We start from the raw sequence: 18575 nt of genomic DNA, 5'->3' as shown, positions 1-18575 counted from the left end.
CTAATTTCTCATTACAACTTCTCTCTTCCTCTCTCATAAAAATGGGTTTTTATGTTCAAAATTTGTTCTATAATTTCTAATATATCAAATATATTACTAGAAGTAGTAATCCTGATATTAGAAATTAATTTAAGGTAACTAATACATATTATCTAGTTAGTAATAGTATTAGTGTTTGGGTTAGTCTTGAGTGCAACTAAAAGGAGGCATTCTACATTTGAATGCATGAAGATTCTTGGATTATCATCCATAATGGTTATAGCTCAAGATCTAGTTTTGGAAGGAGTTCAAAACCAGTGCCCTTAAATTCGTCCATATGAAATGTAAGAAAATCATTTTTCTCCTTATTTTGTTATGCATGCAACTAGATCCACATAAATATAAATTATAAGTAATTTATAAAATGATTAGATGAGTCTAATATGGGTATATGAACCTAATAATTGGTATCAAGAGCTTTGGTGTTGCATGCATAATCGGTTTGGTTTTTCCGAGTTAAATGTTACTTAATTAAAACTAGATATTTTGTGATTTATGAGGATAAAGCCACGAAAATTTTTGAATGTTATACATTCTGGTTCTAAAATATTTTTAGGTCATATTGATGATTTATGGATGGTTATTGCTTATTTTAATGATTTTTAGTGACATATTTACATTTTTATGAGTAAAATAAACTTTTATTTACTAAAAATAGTTAAACTTCACTACCGGCCGTGATTTGTTAGTATGACCTCACATGAATATTTTATGTATTACATGTAAAATTTCATATTAATGTGATTAATATTTCATGATTTATGATTTTTATGTGATAAAAATGGTATAAATGAAGGTTAAATGACTAAAAATAATTAAACTTTGAAACAGGCCATGAAATTTTAATATGATATCACATAAATATTTTTCAGATTGTATGTAAAATTTTAGATAAATGTGATTTATTATGCATGATTTATAATTTTAATGGTTAAAATGATATAAATAGTGACTATTTTTAAGGAAAAATAGCTAAAATGAATTTTATGGCATAAAATTTTTCCCTAATGTTGTATATTTGATATGAACATCAAATCTACAGTTTCATAATTAATTTTGATTGATTTGATATGTTTATTGGTTTTTATGTGATAAAATTGATAAAAGGGCAACTTTATTAGTCATAAAAATAAATTCAAAATTTTTGGGATTTTGCCATTTCCAGGTTCTGGAAATTTTTTAAGAATGTTCAAAATTTTGATTTTGATTTTTCCATTATTTTTATGTTTAATTTGGAACTAAATAGTAAAAGTTATGTTTTATATGATTTATTAATGAAAGAAATTATAAATATTTTGTGGGCAAAATGTTATTGAGTTTTTGGAATATTTATAATATTCCAGTATTTACAAAATTGTGATTTTGAAATTTTTGAAATTTTTATGATTTATTGGGAATTATTTCATAATTGTTATGGTTAAGAGAAGTTTAATAAGCAATAATACAAAACCAAGTTGAATTATTGTCAAATATTTAGTGAAGACTAATTTTTGAGTCCTAATAAAGTTAGGATAATTAACTTGGGCTTAAATTTGATTTAAGTATTGATTTGTGATTTTAATAAGTTATTATCACGCATTTCCATAAAACCGAATTATATACGATATAAGGCTTAAGTAGGGCGATTTGGCACATAAATTTGGCATGTTAATCACATATAATAATGATGCATATTTCATTGATGAATGTCATATTTTATTTATATAAATTTGAATTATGTAATTTTATCTTAGTATGGCCTTAGTTTTTAATCGGTATTACCTGTAATGTAAGGGATTACCGATTCGGTTGTAATTTAATGTGATCTCGTATTACTTTTATTTTTACTAGTTTTTTATATTACAAATGTATAATAGGAATAGCTATGTATTTTATTATTATTTCTAATTCCGGAGTTCCTTCAAGACGGTGCCAATCGGAAAGGCGTTCCGACGAAGACGATGTTCTTGGGAAGCGTGCCACTTGAAGATTTAAGGGACCAATGGAGTTGGTTTCCGAATATGTAATAGAATATTAGATTTTCTATTTTAGGAAGGCCATACTAGGAAATTTATTTATTGCTTTGCATTTTTCCTTTATATGTTTGCATGCATTGCCAAATCGCCATAAACGACACATGCATATCATATCGGGTATTCGACCGTGTCAATTATGATTATCGTTAGTTCGAAAATTTAGTTCACTTAAATTTGATAGATAATAAATTGACTTGACCTCTCACGTTATTAAAAATTGAGATTATGCCTTACCAAATAGTAGGACCCATGACTCCCCATGATATTTGGAGTAGGTTCGGTTTTCCCGCGGTGCTTTCATTTATTATTGGGTAAGTGGGGGTAATAAAACGTTATTACACGCGAAATTGGTTGGACTCAACGGGACATGAAGACTAGTCTTATGTTTCGGAGCTAGAGATGAACTTAACGTAATTTCATCGACCGAGAGTTCTAATTGTAGAATCAGTTAAAGAGTTAACCCACCGAGTTATATATTAGTGAGGGATGTATCTGTTTCCCCGTGCCCGAGTTAATATGAATTTTGGGTCTCAGAATCATTTATATAATTGGGTGGAGGTCATTATATAAATGCTAAAACATGCCAAAATGTTTTCAATATAACGATGAATGTTTAATTTTCCCACTATTTCGTTGTTTTAATATTGTTCTATTTTATTACTCCTACTCACATGAGATATCATTCGATTATAACACGAGTCTCCGCAAAACCACTATTGCTAACGACAAAGATGTTGGAAATCTATATCTCTATACTCAACATATTCATATTATGTAGTGATTTTAATTTAGTCATAAAATTAAATGGTGATCTTATGCATGCAAACAAAAATGTAATTAAAGAAGAAATCATCATCTTACATTGCTTTTTCGGATCTTAAGGGCACAAGAGAGTTCTCCTACTCTCTTGTTCTTGAGCTCTCCTTAATGGATGAACTAGGATTCAAGAAGAGAATCCCTCCCAAAAGTATTATACCCAAGACAACAATCTTAATAAAATTAATATTATTATTACTAGAATAATACTAATTTTGCATAAAAATTGACCCAAAAATATTATTTTGTCTCTCTATATTTCGGTTCAGAGGAGGAAGAAAAAGAAGGTTTTTATCTCTCTAAAATTCTTATTTTAGATGAATGAATGAATGAATACCACACTAATGTATTTTGTAGTGTATATTAGGTAAAATAAGAAGAAAAACCAAAGTGTTTTTCTTCTCAAAAACCTGGTGGAAGAGGGGAAGAAGAGGGAGCCAATGCATGCACAAGTTTGTCTTCACAATGACCACTAGGTTTGCATGGCTAGTTTATTAGGGAATGATTATGTTTACCACTAACATAATCAACACAATATCTTCCTAATACTCCCCTTAATTTCGGTTTACATGGATAAAATGGACTCCATTTTATCTTTGTTAAATTGTCAATTTGTCATATGTCACATGTCACATGTCACATAAAATTGTTATGTATTTTTAACATATTAAAAATCAACGTATTAACAAAAATACGTCATATACAAAAACCGACTTAGTAATTCATAATTACTTGTGCCAAAATATTTTACAAATTATAAATCACAATAACTTGTATTTATAATAATTTATTCATTCAAATGCAATTGTTTCCTTAAACAATAATTTCATCTAAGTAATGAAACAATTCGATTACTTAGACCGTATCTTATTTAATCAGATTATAATGAGATACGTAAATTTTACTTCCAAAATCGTCCGTCAATTTTTAAGAAATTTAATTGACCCGTATCATCATACGCTCAATTAAATGATCAATTAAGAGTGTTACCCTTTAGGTATGACCTAAGGGGATCAATGTCACCACCGTCTCACGCGTAATGTCAAACTCTAGTCACCAATCATTACCGATATGTGTGGACCATTGACGATGAAAATATTACTTCCCAATTGTATTCTTTAAAATGAGACTTAAACATGTGATCATCAAGATCAAAAGTTGTGATCGCATTATTGTCGGAGGACACATATTCCAACAATCTCCCACTTGTCCTCGACAAGTGTGCGTCACCAATTCTCTTGTCCTATTACTATCTCCCACTCAATGCAAGGTGTCTTTCAGGTCGTACTTGCAAGTGATCATATCGAGAGTGGTTTCCTCGATCTGGAGAATAACTGATTGACCGGATTTATCCACCATGGATACATTCCGAGCGTGGCCACGCATTTCCAGTTCATTACTCCTCGAGTGGCCCTGAGATGTTGTTATAACCCTGACTAGGGGTGGACAATTCCTATCGCACTCATTCCCTTCGACTAGCCACAGCCATCATAACCCAAAATATGCCCATTTGACCCCATTTACGAAGGTCGTAGTAACACAAATCAAAGTTAATCTGAAACTGTGCCATCTTAGGCGAATAGTCTTTAGTCAAAAGAATCGACTCATTAGAATACTATAGTAGCTCTCGCCACAACCAGGCTATATAAATTTGCCATAACTCTATAAGCGGTCATAAGGCCCGACATAATGTTCCTAACCGTCTGCCTATGTGATCGACTAGTCATTCTCATATGACTCTATGGCACTTGAACTTGCCATCAATCGCATCACACTCTAGTCACTTCGAGACGTCACCTCATGTAAGTAACTATGGACAAATACAATGCTAATCCGTGTTCACTTTAACGGGGTTCAATTGTCTCTACAACCCGTTTGGATATAACAAAGTATAAGGTGAGTTAATAACAACTCAAACGACAAATGTCGACATCACACTCGGGTGGTCAATAGTATATTACAACCTTGTGATGCATATCGTAAGTGTGTAAACACTTGTTAATTGCAATAGAAATTTAACATATCAAGTGTCCATGTGTTCAAACTTCTTTTTATTGCATTTTCCTTTACGTTCATGTTATCTATCATAGCATGAACTTTACCAAGTACAAATCTAGGTTCACAACCTCGGTTTCGGCTCTTTTTCTTGAAAGAACTTCTTTGTCGATTATCACATAACAAAAGAATTTGTGGTGAATGATATAACTTATACTGATCAAGTATTCTACCCACACACAATGCACTCGGTATATGTTTTGTAGAATCTTGCAACAATTGTCAAGATGATTAGCCTAGCACTTCTCACAAGTCCTAACATATTAGGAAAAATAGTTTTGAGAAACTTCTTATTCAACTGAGTATCTTGCCAAACTTCCTATTTCTCCTTTTAGCTTGAAAAGCTTAGGATTTTCATAAATCCTTACATGTGTTCGAACTGCAATATGTGCAACCTCTTGACACACAACAAAGTCTTCTTGTCAAACACTGAAATCGCTTATCAAATTCTCCTCGAGAATTCATGACGTTTCTTGTATGGCTCGCCAACGATTCATCATGCTTTTATGCATATGAATCATAATTGGACATGGGCATGATTATTCTAATGGCGGAAACATTAGTAACTAATAATCATGAGATCAACCATTCTTAGGTTCAAGGAACGACCATGACTGCTAATGGCAATTCCGTTTTCATTTACATGAATAACCTACGTTTCTCGTTGATTCGATGTGTATGTCTCAATACTTATCCAACATCTCATGATGTGATTGGATTCATCATAGTCCATTTTCATCCAGAATTAAAAACTCAAATACTCCTTTGTGAAGGAAGGTATTAGCTCGTCATTCTTCAATGAGTGATGAGTTATAAACTTTTACAAGATGATTGCTCCCACTAAATCCCATGTCTTCACATGATAATTTCCAACTCCCACTCAATTTCACATGTTTCGAAATTGACTACTCAATCGAAACATTTCAAGAATTGGAATATATATTGCATTGCCAAGTTATTAAGATAAAACCATATATGTTCCCATCATATCCATTCAAAATACCTATTTTGAAGTGGTCTCATCTTAACCTTATGGAAAGAGATTTTAATCTCTAACTTATTCATATCATAATGATGTGTAGCAATGTCATTGTTCAAATATAAATAATATCTAAAACACGTCCTTCGAAATACCCTTTTTGAAGGAGGTTTAACCATTTAATTTTCATAATGAGGTTAAGTAATGACATTAGCGTGGTTAAAACATAGCTATTGAAGATATCGGTATATCAATCCTTGCAACCTCTAGTTATAAATCTTGTTTATTTTCTAGGATGTTACTTTGATTCATTTAGGCTTTTAAGTAAATATCAAGGTTGAAACTATTGGTCAAAATTTATCATAAACTAGTCAAAACTCTTGTTAAGACTTTACATTAGTCATTTTTCTTCCAAAACTTTCTTTTGGTCTCCTCGTGTAGTTATCTTGAGAAAATATTCCTTTGATTACTTCACTTGGTTTCTTTTGTCATGTAGCTTTATTTGAGACCATAGATCTCATCTATTGGGTATACTATATAAATAGATATACCTTTATTCAAATCATTCTTCCTTGCGTAGATCTCGTATACACAAGTACACAAATTTGTCTTGGTGTTGTGTCCTCATTTTCTCCCACTCTATCTTTAGAATAAATACACTAGAGATTCAAATATAGCTTATGGGACACAAATAACGATTTGAAGTATAAGGAGGACTATCTCATAGGTTTGACTAATAGTTTTAGATTTTGTAAGTGTACTTGGTTGATTGACATTCCTTTAAGAGAGTTCATAAACTCAATGACACTTTGTAAATGATCATACACAAGCCTTAAGCATGTGGACATATAATGAATCCCATCATTATAATTGTCTATTAGATCACTTTAAGTGAATAATCATATGTTTCTATGAGCAAGCATGTAAAGACGAATTTTAGAACAAGGATAAAACGATAAAACGGGTGACTTGGGTTGCAAACCAAGCCACCATTATCCAAAATACAACCAATTATCCAAAATACATTTCCATGTCGAACACGAAAATTAAAAGGTTCTAAAATCCGAAACATAATTAAAATAAGACAATAAAAAGCAAAACTTCATGGAAGCTATTCCTAGCTTCTCGATGGTTTCTCAAGCTTGCTTTTCTTTTCCTTTGTCCTTGCTTGGTGGAGGCCCTATTTACAATAAAAAGGGGATACATTATCACAACTTTGTATCACAATACCATAGTTGAAATAGAAACATAAAAAAAAGGATAGTCATTTACCTACTGGAGTAATCTTTCCAGCCTTAATATCACCAAGGTATTTGGAACAATTTCTTTTCCAATGTCCAACACCATTACAATAATGGCATTTATCAAGAGGACCCTTCTTGATTTTTGAAGTGCTAGCTTCATAAGTCTTAGCTTTGGTGAAAGTGGGAGCTTGTTTCTTACCCTTCCTCCCATTCTTCTTTAACTTCCCCTTGCTTTTGGTGCTAATGTTAAGCACATCCTTGGGTGGGTTCACATTTAACCCCATGTCCCTTTCGGCTTGCACAAGTAACTTGTGCAATTCTTCAAGAGACACATCCTTGTCTTGCATGTTAAAATTCACCCGGAATTGAACATATGCCTTGACTTTGGATAAGGAGTGTAGAATCCTATCTACAATGAGTTCTTTGGGGATTTCAACCTTTTGAATTTTCAAGGTCTCGACTAGCTCCATTAATTTGAGCACATGAGGGCTAACCTTTTGGCCCTCTTTGAAGTCGAGATCAAAGAATGCCGCGGCCGCCTCATATTGGACGATCCGCGGAGTTTGTGAAAACATTGTCACAAGCTTGGAGTAAATCTCATTAGCGGTGCCCATCTTAAAGGCTCTCCTTTGGAGATCCGCCTCCATCGCAAATATAAACACGTTTTTCATTGCGGCGGACTCCTTATGGTAAGCCTCATATGCTTCCCTTGTGGCGGCGGTCGACCTAGTATTAGGTTCGGGTGGAGAGGCCTCGGTAAGGTAACGAAGCTTGTCGTCACCTTGGGCGGCTAGTTTGAGTTGGGCATCCCAATCGGAGAAATTTGACCCATTCTTTTCAAGTTTACATCGATCCATAAAGGATCGAAGCCATGAAGTATTAGTGAGAGGCGTGGCGTTGGTGTTTGGATTTGCCATTTGTTATGAGAAATATAAGCGGTCTACAAAACAAAATATGGAAGGAATAAAACATATGTTGTTTTCAAAAAAATAATAATAATACTCGTAAAAAATAATTTAAACAAGTTTCATTGCATTTTTCTAGTGACCTCTACCCAACTAGATAAATGATTCCAAGACCCAAATTCATATTAACTTGGGCACGGTGTGGCCGATAAAACCCTTATCAATATAACTCGGTGGATTAACCTTTTAATCGATTCTACTTTTAGAACTCTTGGTTGATAAAATTACATTAATACTTTATCTTTAGCCCAAAACACATCCAACAAGGGCACGGTGTGGCCGATAAAACCCTTATCGAAAAACTTTTGTTGAGTTCAATCCAAATTTCGAATAAATGTGTCCATGATCCAAACCCATATTAATTTGGGCACGGTGTGGCCGATGAAACCCTTATCAACATGAATTCGGTGGATAGACATTTATCACCCACTTCCCCTACGTAACAAGGTTTGTACCCCGGTGTGGCCGAGTGCACTCCCTCACGAAATAGGTTTTCATGGTTTCTACTCTTTGGTAAGGCTATGTCTCAATTGATCATTTTAGCGAGAGGTCATGTCAATTTATTATCTATCACGTTTTAAGTGAACTAAAGCGGTGAACTACGATAATTTTAATTGACATGGTCGATAAACTCGATTGAAGATGATGCATGTTTTAGTTTTGGCGATTTAGCGATGCATGCAACATATTAATAAAATGCAAAGCATAAAAGATAAATCCTAGTATGGCCTTCCTAAAATAGAAAATCTAATTAACTATTACATATTCGGAAACCAACTCCATTGGTCCCTTGAACTTCGGTTGTGGCACGCATCTCGAGGTAACACCGTCTTTATGTATCGCCATCTTTTGTGACACCGTCTTCAAGGAACTCCGGAATAAATAAATTACATAACAAATTACATAATTTCCTATTATACATTTGTAATTAAAATAAAATAAATCTATTAAATTACAAAACGGTGATACGAGATCACAATAAATTACAACCGAATCGATATTCCCATACATTTCGGGTAATACCAATTAAAAACTAAGGCCATACTAAGTAAAATTACATAATTCAAAAATTACATAAAATAAAATTATGACAATCATAAATAAAATGCAGCATTATAATATATATGAACATGCCCAATTATATGCTAAATCTCCTTTAAGGAGCCAATATCGTATATTTAACGGTTTTTACGGATTTGTGTGATTCAACGTTTTATAATCACAAAAATTACATAAATTCATATTTATACACAAGTTAATTACCCTAACCTCTTAGGACTCAAAATTAGTCTTCACTAACTATTTGACCATAATTAACTCATATTTCTAAAATTGTTCATTAATGGACCTAAAATTATAATAAAAATGCTATAAACTTCAAATAAATCACAAAAATCCAAATAAATTCAAAATTTGAAATTTAAACTTATGAAAATTCTGGAAAAATAACATGACACTCATATTGTTCAAAAACATAGGTTAAAATTTCGTAAAATTATCGGAAAAACTATGTTACGGTTTATTGGATTTATCAATAAAAATCATAAAAACATGAGAAAAATTATATTCATCAACTTTTCAATTTTAGATCTGAAAAATATAATAAAATGCAATATGTGACGTTTTTCCTTAGTCATAGAGTATGTTTTAGCAATTATTCACTAATTAAGTCACTATTTATGTTATTTTTCATCAAAAATTCATAAAACATGCATGAAGACTTCAATATAGCCTATTATTTTACACACATCTTTTAAAATTGCATGTGATAACATACTAAATTTATATGACCAGATTCGAAATTTATCTCATATTAAACTATTTTTTTCATCTAAATCCGATTTTAATCATGAAAAATCCATTTTTCGAGCATAAGAACTCCAAAAATTATGAAAATTTACAGGTCATCTAAAAAAAATACATGTGATAACATATCCAAAAATCACTGGAAAATTCGAAGTTTAGCTAATTTTAGTCCGAAAATGACATTTTAATCATAAAATCACATTTTTAATGCCATTACATTATAAGATGAACAATAAAAATCCATAAAATAACCAAAATATCCTAAAAAACATTTTAGGACCAGAAACTTAACATGCATAAATTTATTTCGTGATATTTCATAATAACACAAATTTACAAGTTTTATATGTTAATCGTATAACTCGGAAAAACTATAACCGATTTGCATGCAAACAACCAAGGCTCTGATACCAATTGTTGGAAATATATATCTCTATACTCAACATATTCATATTATGTAGTGATTTTAATTTAGTTATAAAATTAAATGGTGATCTTATGCATGCAAACAAAAATGTAATTAAAGAAGAAATCATCATCTTACATTGCTTTTTCGGATCTTAAGGGCACAAGAGAGTTCTCCTACTCTCTTGTTCTTGAGCTCTCCTTAATGGATGAACTAGGATTCAAGAAGAGAATCCCTCCCAAAAGTATTATACCCAAGATAACAATCTTAAAAAAATTAATATTATTATTACTAGAATAATACTAATTTTGCATAAAAATTGACCCAAAAATATTATTTTGTCTCTCTATATTTCGGTTGAGAGGAGGAAGAAAAAGAAGCTTTTTATCTCTCTAAAATTCTTATTTTAGATGAATGAATGAATGAATACCACACTAATGTATTTTTAGTGTATATTAGGTAAAATAAGAAGAAAAACCAAAGTGTTTTTCTTCTCAAAAACCGGGTGGAAGAGGGGAAGAAGAGGGAGCCAATGCATGCACAAGTTTGTCTTCACAATGACCACTAGGTTTGCATGGCTAGTTTATTAGGGAATGATTATGTTTACCACTAACATAATCAACACAATATCTTCCTAATACTCCCCTTAATTTCGGTTTACATGGATAAAATGGACTCCATTTTATCTTTGTTAAATTGTCAATTTGTCATATGTCACATGTTACATGTCACATAAAATTGTTATGTATTTTTAACATATTAAAAATCAACGTATTAACAAAAATACGTCATATACAAAAACCGACTTAGTAATTCATAATTACTTGTACCAAAATATTTTACAAATTATAAATCACAATAACTTGTATTTATAATAATTTATTCATTCAAATGCAATTGTTTCCTTAAACAATAATTTCATCTAAGTAATGAAACAATTCGATTACTTAGACCGTATCTTATTTAATCAGATTATAATGAGATACGTAAATTTTACTTCCAAAATCGTCCGTCAATTTTTAAGAAATTTAATTGACCCGTATCGTCATACGGTCAATTAAATGATCAATTAAGAGTGTTACCCTTTAGGTATGACCTAAGGGGATCAACTGGTCACCACCGTCTCACGACAGTAATGTCAAACTCTAGTCAGCCAATCATTACCGATATGTGTGGACCAGTTGACAGTAAAATATTACTTCCCAATTGTATTCTTTAAAATGAGACTTAAACATGTGATCATCAAGATCAAAAGTTGTGATCGCATTATTGTCGGAGGACACATATTCCAACAAAAGAATCTCTTTCTAAAAATGAAGTGTATCATAGATTGTGGACTAGCTCCGTAGGAATCGTTCTATTCCATAGAACTCCATAGGAGTTGTCCTATGTCATATAAGATTAGCATCTTAAAATTCCTAACATACCTATGTATGATTTCTTGTGAAGAAATATGACTAGAGATAATGATTAGTCAAAAATAATGTTTTGATTATATCTTCTATTCATCCACGGTTCAAAAGTGTTATTGCTCAAACTAAACACTTGTCATCAAGCACTTAAGTTGTTAAGAACATGACAATGTTAAATTGGTAAATTAATTTGTTAGAAATTTTGATTAAACAAATACCACAATAGAGTTCATTCTTGTGAAGGATTAACTATGAATTTATATGAAGATAAGTCTTCATCAAGTAGAAATTCTTGAAGTGAGTGGGAGCAACATGATGTAAAGTTCTTATCTTAATTGTTAAGGATAGAACTAGGATCGAAAGAGAAGGTGTTAGACACTAAAAAGAGACAAACCCCAATAAGTAAAGATCAAGGAAGTTGGTCGTGTGACTCCAACATATTCCTTCCTTAATATCTATGACATTGACATTGCATTATTGCCAAATATCACATCATGAGTATTTGATACAAACTTATGGATTTCATCATATTTGGCATTATCGTGTGACGACAAGCAAGAATAAGTTCTGAAATTTGCATGAATGGAATTAATGTAGTTGTCATTTCATCCATGAACATTTGAATGTTGTAGTGTACTCATTTTAGTTTTGTATTTAGAAATGTACCTCAATCATTATTATGATTTACAATATGTCTAAATAAGAATATAATTTGAGTTTTGCACAAAAGGTAAAGGGTTTTACCATTATGCAATTAAAACAAGAGTTGTACTCTTACATTCCACGATTAAGTTTATGGTGAGACCATACAAATCAAGGTAATTATATTCAAACTAAAAATAAATGTCATATATACAAGACTCAAGTTGGTGACCCCTATTATTCCTCAATTCTCGACTGAAAATCGCATTAAGAAACTAGTTTTGACTAGTCTCCCAAACCATTTGCTTGTGAATCTTTTGGTGTGTGCAAATCTTGTATTCAAAGCAAGATGTTTCGTGACTTTTCTTGGAAAGTATAGCGAATAGAATAAGTTATTCACCAAATTACACTTCAATGTGTATGGTCAAAAATATTTTCAATCTGAGAAGGTCATTATTACTTCTTCTCTTTTACCAATGGATTTGGTAGATACTTGGTATCCACTTAATGAGGTAAGAAGAGAAATTCTCTGAATAAGTTCAATGAATGTTTAAAAGGTATTAAAACCTACAGATTATAAAACCAAAGTATTAGTATTTTGTTAAAATAGGGAACAATAAAGTGATGACTTTTATCTGCACCAAAAAGAGTGTGATATAGTATCACAAGTTCACTTATATTATGATATGATTGTATCTGTACATTATAGTTGGAGGTAGTTTCTGTTATAAAATTTGTCTGGTATTTAATTTTTCTACTAAAATAAAACATGGTTAAAGAAATCATCTACTTTTCATATGAGATATGGTTAGGCATGGTACATAAATTGTAGCTTGTTTTGATAGTAAACATGTGCTCATTTTTCTTACAAAATCACGAGAACGAAGGGTTTGTGGCTCGTGATGCTGTCTATTAAGAAAAAGAGGATTATTTCTTAAAGACAGAGTGGGAGAAAATTTTCAAGAGCCACAAACTGAGAATAAGACGTAGGAAGATGTTCCTTCTTGGTCAAAATCAGTAATTTATTCTTCGAAACATAAGGTGGACAGGAGTCATGTTACATTTTAAAAGTGACAAACCTGTAACTTATTAAAATGCTTTATCTAGTCTCAACTCCACAAGAGTCCGAAATGAGCATAAACATGAAGATGTTTACTTAGCTTGGTTGATTGGTAGCAAAGGGTTTTGCACGCAACAACAATGCCTCATTAAATTCGGATTTTATAGTTGGATTTTAAAATCATCTTGCATGAGTTTTGAAAATCGCAACTATCCTAAGGTAGGATGCAAACTTTAGAAGAAGTCTTAAGTAGAGGTTAATGAGTTAAATTGTATGTTTTGATCATGTGATAAACTTTTCTCGATTTGTCGAGTAGTTTATACATGAAGTTTAGTGGGAGTAACGTGGTGTTACTAGTCTTATATGTAAGGGACATATTGATCATTGTGAATGATGGAAGACTTAGGAGAAGAATAATACATCTCTAAGGTATCCAGACCTACAAAGATAGTTCTAAGAGGATATTAGCGTTAAATGAATATTCTTATGTTAATAAGAATCTTGACAAGTTCAATAGTATTGAACATGTAGAAATTGAATCCATCACATGCTTCCACTGCGGGATTAATTCATTACGCTAAGATGTATCTCCATTCTTAAACTTCGTATACTTGGAATATGACGAGAAGTTACAAATTGAATCTTTGAGAGAAGTCTCTATCTAGCCACATAGTTCATTAGTTAATACTCAGGAAGTACTAAAGATATGAAGCTAAGTATTTAGAAATGAGATGGATTTATGTTCAAGGAGTTACACAAAAACCATATTCTAAACACATAAGGATGGTTAGAGAACCATCTTGGCTATATTATTTAATAAGGATATCTTCTAGGAACATCCTAGGCAGTTGAACAATGAGATATAAACAACGGAAATTGAGTACACTTGCAATAATGAGATATGCAAGAAGGAAGAGATGATATTAGGATTCGGTTTTATGAATTGGAGGAACTATGGTAGTTCGTTCCAATAACCGAAGGTCATATCCCTACATACTGTGAGGACAATGGGAGTTATTCAAAGGCCAGAGAGCCTATGTCCAGATTGGATCTAGACACGTACTCAAAAAGATTCTTATAATACAAGATTATTCACAAGAATAGGAAATAGTATATAGTAAGGTTAGGAAAGTGCAAAGTGTTGCTAAGACTTACTAACCAAAGCCTTCTCATAGGATTAGCATGAAAAGTCATGTCATTTAAATATAATTGAGATGATCAACTATATACAAAATTAAGAATGAATTATAGATTATGTAGTAATTGATATTGTATCAATTTTACATATGTGATAATGCATTCATCGTTTGAGTTTTATACAAAACTCTTTTCTTTAATACTTTGTTTTTCCAAATAGGTTGTCGAGACAATGTTGAACCCTATTTAAGTGAACTGGATTAACATAGTATTGGCCCCTAGTTAATTATATGAGGTGACGTCCCGAAGTGACTAGAGTGTGATGCGATTGATGGCAAGTTCAAGTGTCATAGAGTCATAAGGGATGACTAGTCGATCACATAGGCAGACTGTATGGGACACTCTGTCGGGCAGTGACCGCTTATAGAGTTCTGGTAATTTTTATAAAGCCTGGTCGTGGTGAAAGAGCTACTATAGTATTCTTATGAGTCAATTCTTTGACTAGAGACTGTTCGCCCAAGGAGGAACAGTTTTTGAGTGATTTTTAATTTATGTTCTACGACTTTCGTAACTGAGGTCAAATGGGCATATTTTGGGTCATGATGAGCTGTGGCTATTCGAAGGGAATAGTACGATAGGAATTGTCCACCCCCTTGTCAGGGTTATCTAAAATATCAGGGCCACTCGAGGAGTAGTGAACTGAAAATGCGTGGCCACGCTCGGAAGGTATCTACGGTAGATAATTCCGGTCAGACAGTTACTCTCCAGATCGAGGAAACCACTCAAGATATGATCAAATGTAAGTACTACCTGCAAGACACCTTGCATTGAGTGGGAGATTGTAAAAGGATAAGAGAATTGGTGACGCACACTTGTCACGGACAAGTGGGAGATTGTTGGAGTATGTGTCCTCAACAATAGTGCGATCACATGATAAAATCTCATAATAAGAATACGTAAGGGATGATTAATTATATAGTCAACTGATCAACATTAATCGATAATGATTGGCTAACTAGAGTTTGACATTACCGTCGTTTGACAGTGGTGATCAGTTGATCCCTTAAGGTCACGCCTATAGGACGATTCCCAAATAAGAAAGTTAATTAATTATATATCGATACAGATTAATTAAATCCTTAAATTGAAAAAATTGATATATATATATATATATATATATATATATATATATATATATATATATATATATATATATATATATATATATATATATATATATATAGATTTGGGATCCGGTGAGAACCACCTACATAGTGAGAACCGTGAGAACTCCACCTTAAGGATTTTTTTTCTAAAAAATAACGACATATTTGGATTCGGCATAGAATTTTATGCCTAAATAACATATTTCTTGGTCCAAAAGGTATAAATTATTGACGGAATCGAGACGAGAAGCATTTTATTAATTTTCATGCACCTACTACTCATTTTTCATGTATCTAACAATTTGCACGCACCTAGAACTCGTTTTCGTGCACCTAGAGCCTGATATTTTCATGCATCTAGTAATCATTTTCATGCATGTAACAATTTTCACGCACCTAATATTCATTTTCGTGCATCTATAACCAATTTAGTATACCTAGTTGTCTTTTTGTACATTAAGTTTATATTTTGTTAATAAAATCAATTTTTTTTGTTAAGCTATACTAAAAATGTGTTGGATTAAACTAAACTAAGGGTAAATGTTCCATCAAAACTTTCGGAACAAGATTTGATGATGATTTAGTAAGGGTTCTCACGGTTCTCATTATCTTAGTGGTTCTCACCGGATCCCGACATATATATATATATATATATATATATATATATATATATATATATATATATATATATAGGAATGGGATCATGTGAGGATATACTATCTTTTTGAGGATTGAGAATTTCGTTACAATATCACAGGTTGTTCAATACAATATCACAGGTTATTCAATACAATATCACAAAAAAAAACACCTAGACAAAAAAAATATATATATAATTTTTTTTTTTCAAAAAAAAAAATTTTTTTTTGGCAAAGGTCAAATTTTTTGTGATATTGTATTGAAGAACATGTGATATTATATTCACTAATCCTCAATCCTCAAATATTTAGGAGTTCTCACCGGATCCCGACTCTATATATATATATATATATATATATATATATATATATATATATATATATATAAGAGAATATTATATCTTATTGTAATTTGATTAAATAAGATTCAATTTAGTAATTAATATGTTATTTTACTAAAATTGATTAATGAAACATTTGAGATAAGAGTAATTAGTTAATCATAATTGCAAAATATTGTAGATTATATTAACTAGACTTAGTGTGACCCATTTTATATACATGTAATTGCGAATTACTTTTAAAATTATAATTTACTTAATATATAATGATATTTAATTAGTTAAATATGCATTTCTATTACTAATGACATGTTACATGTCACATGTCACAACATATTACAAATGACAAATTACAAAGATAAAATGGAGGTCCATTTTAAGTATGAAAATCGGTTAGGTTAAGGGTTAGTGGGTGATGATTTTGTCATTAGTTTATTGTATGCTTAGGACATTATCATTACTCCAAAGCATGCCTTAAAACCCTAGGACCCACTCTAACTTATGGGTAAGAACAAAAGGGGTTTTGAAAAGAGAAATGATTCTCCCCATGAGTTGTAAAAATCGGTTCCCCCAACTACACTTGAGGGTGTAGTTTTCATTTTTTACTCATTCTAATTTCTCATTACAACTTCTCTCTTCCTCTCTAAAAAAAATGGGTTTTTATGTTCAAAATTTGTTCTATAATTTCTAATATATCAAATATATTACTAGAAGTAGTAATCCTAATATTAGAAATTAATTTAAGGTAACTAATACATATTATCTAGTTATTAATAGTATTAGTGTTTGGGTTAGTCTTGGGTGTAACTAAACGGAGGCATTCTACATTTCAATGCATGAAGATTCTTGGAGGATCATCCATAATGGTAATAGCTCAAGATCTAGTTTTGAAAGGAGTCCAAAACTAGTGCCCTTAAATTCGTCCATATGAAATGTAAGAAAATCATTTTTCTCCTTATTTTGTTATGCATGCAACTAGATCCACATAAATATAAATTATAAGTAATTTATAAAATGATTAGATGAGTCTAATATGGGTATATGAACCTAACAGTGTTGACTTTGACAGACTGAACCTCATATGATTGACCTTATTGACGGGATTGATGACACACGTTGGTTCTAGACTCGAGGTTTGCTTATAGGTGTTAAGAAGACGGCTGCAGTTTAGACTCAAATGTGAGGCCCATTGAGACTCGTGCGTTGAGCCTCGGAACGTGTGACTCGAGGTGTCGAAAATGTTTAGATCCTAACTGAATTGGGGTATGGGGGTCCAAAATGACAGCGTGACGCCTTAGGACTTGACTTGAATTTTGAAAAGACCCAAAATGTAAAGGAAAACGGGTTTATGACTCGACATAGTTCCGACTAGGAAATAGTCGGTTTGAATTCTGTCTCTAGCTTAGCCCAATTGAATTTATATATTTACATTTACATGGTTGGAAAATGTTTTGGTTTAAAATGTTTTTTTTTACGTTTTTTGTTTTGTTTTTGGTTTGAGGCCCGAAGTTTAACTCGACATTTGGAAAGAGTTTCGGCTTATTTTGCGTTACTTTAGGCCATTTTTGAAAACATTTATATTTTGAAAGGGATTTTGTTTTTACAAAATTTCATCATAGTTTTGTTTACCAAATGGTGATCACGTATATGGTACAAACATACATATGAGCATTATCACGGTATGCTGAGTGCATTTAAAGAGTTTTGGCTTAAAAGGTGGGTTGCCATACCAAGCAATCAAACCCTGGTATGTGGAGAGGTCCGTGCCAAACATGAGTAAGGTCGGTTCCTAGTCCATTTCGTCGAGTAGTGAAAGCCCTTGATACAAACAAAAGTATGTACCACGGTATGGTT

This window comes from Silene latifolia, chromosome 3, assembly GCF_048544455.1.
Source record: "Silene latifolia isolate original U9 population chromosome 3, ASM4854445v1, whole genome shotgun sequence".
Lineage (NCBI taxonomy): Eukaryota > Viridiplantae > Streptophyta > Magnoliopsida > Caryophyllales > Caryophyllaceae > Silene > Silene latifolia.
Note: the sequence above shows the minus strand (reverse complement) of the source record.